The sequence below is a fragment of the Chinchilla lanigera genome, unplaced genomic scaffold (genome assembly GCF_000276665.1).
Source record: "Chinchilla lanigera isolate Chin_1 unplaced genomic scaffold, ChiLan1.0 scaffold00019, whole genome shotgun sequence".
NCBI classification, from domain to species: domain Eukaryota; kingdom Metazoa; phylum Chordata; class Mammalia; order Rodentia; family Chinchillidae; genus Chinchilla; species Chinchilla lanigera.
In genome coordinates this window covers 11,706,103-11,708,281 of record NW_004955420.1, presented here as the reverse complement: position 1 = coordinate 11,708,281, position 2,179 = coordinate 11,706,103, and the positions used below count along the sequence as shown (strand labels likewise).

The 2,179-nt window shown below is 32.8% G+C and overlaps 1 protein-coding gene across 1 annotated transcript in view; it reads left to right on the top strand.

The window, feature by feature from the left end:
- Nucleotides 1-1,633, top strand: part of Dcun1d1 (DCN1, defective in cullin neddylation 1, domain containing 1) — a gene marked incomplete in the record, with an annotated part of 40,823 nt that extends 39,190 nt beyond the window's left edge. Inside the window, 1 exon segment of the mRNA XM_013513568.1 lies at nt 1-1,633.
- Between the last annotated feature and the right edge of the window lie 546 nt (nt 1,634-2,179).

The window sequence follows — 2,179 nt, the reverse complement described above, 5'->3', positions numbered from 1 at the left end:
CACTAAAGGAACCTTCTAGAATGTACATATTCTGTACAATAAATACAACGGAAAATTGCACAGTCAATTTCTGCTGGCTGGACTGAACTGAAGATCAATCCTCACTATTCAGGCCGAGGGTTGAGACAAAACTTTAAGGATACATTTTGGACCATATCATATTTCATTCTTCTAATGGTGGTTTGGGCTTGTCTTCTAGTCTGGGCCGCTCTAAACATTTATAATTCCAACGTTGTGGATTTCATCTTAATATCTGTGGACCATCCTAGTTTATTCTCCCATAAGTCTTAGAAGCTTTATGGTGGTTATTTTGAGGTTTCCATTCTTGCATAAAGCACAATGCTGTCTTCATCAGAAAACAGTTTGGCATAAGAATTAAACATAATGAACATCACAAACAATTTATAAAAACTTCTTAAATATATGCTTTGGGCTAGCTGCAAAGACTATGCTGATAGCACTTCCAACGAGAGTGATATATTTAAGTGTACAGGATCTGGAATGGTGTTTTGGTTTGGGGGGATTTTTTTTCCTGACAAATCACATGTATTGTTGATGTAGAGTATGTGATGAAAGAAGTATCAGAACAACCATTGTGAAAAATTTTTAGAATAACTTGGTGCCTACCTGAAAAACGTATTGTGTTTTAGACTCTCAATTTCAAAAGGTTCCACAGAATTAGTCTGCATTTACCTTACTCATGTTGATATGTAATGGTCCTACAGGGAGCTTTTATTTAGCAAAAGTCGGCATAATGTTAGATTCCACTCTTGTCTACATTATGCACCACATAATTGGATTTCATTATGCTTTTGAAATGCTTATATGCGTATCAAATAAGTTAAACTATTTAATTTGTTTTGAATGTTTTGAATTGCTATACAATACAATATCCTAAATTTAGGCATGAGGGGTTTACTTTTTTGTTTTTGTTTTTTCCTTTTTGGTCATCGCGCTACGGAACACAAATGAAATTCTCTTAATTTATAAAAGGATAGTATGAATTAAATTTTGGAAATGGTTGTGATGATGAGCCATGAAGTTCAATCTGTATAAATAGGTACTGCTCTTTCAGACAAGTAGTCCATTTTTGATGACTTCTTATTTTGTTGAAATTGCTTTAACTGCTAATCACTGTGGTTGCCAAATACTTACTTCCGGAGCAGAGATTTTCAGGCAGGCATATACTTGATGAAAAATACCAATCTGGCTTCTAGGTTTGTAAATTATTTAGTCTTTTTACTGTTTTTGTTTCGCTCATGTTAGCTCCGTTTTCACATCAAAACAAAATGCTACCTTGTGTGGAACCCCCCCCCCCATCCTTTTCTTGGTTATGAGACCCATGAATAGCTTTCCTGCCTAAATTGCTCCTTTTTGTTCACTTACTGTCACGTTAAGGAAGGGCTCATTGCTTTCTTAAACATTTCTGTAAGGCAGGTTAAAAATGTTGAACTTTAAGTTTTGAATGACGATGGTCTTGACTAGGAACAGATTTTGCTTGGTATATCCAGGCACTGTCTGTGGCCTAGTATTGATGTTAATAAAGGAATGTACTTCAGAATAGCAGGACATTTTATGCAGATGCAGAAGTGATTTCAAGAAACAGTGACTTATTAAAATTGCTTTTCATTAACATAATTTTGAAATTGATGAGATATTTTATTAACATTCCAGTCATAACTTTTAATTCAAGAGTTTAATTTTACCAAAAAAATTTGAAAATTTCTATTCAGGTTATTGGAATTAGTTATTCAAAGAAAAAAAAGGGGAAGAATCCTGCTGTTTTCAGTGTGTCTTAATTTCATTTTTGTAAATATTGAGGAATTTCAATTATGAAAAAATCTTAAAAGATACAAGTATATGTACTTTCATTTCCTGTCTTAAAGATTTTGAGTTACAATACTATTTTCACATTATTTCAAGTATGCTGTGTTTTGAAATGAGATACCATTTTTTCCCCAATATAAATTGTTTTCATAAAAATCTGGTATTGGTTGTGGCCTAGTGCCTTGGGTTTCACAGACTTTTCTTTTAAATGCAAGACCTTTTCAACAAAATAGCGTTTGTCATCAGTTTGGTACTAAACATTTATAATTACTGTGTAATTATAAACAAAAGTACATAAAGCTTTGAATATAATTATGTAGCATAAAAGTTAAGGTTGTTCACTATGATGGCA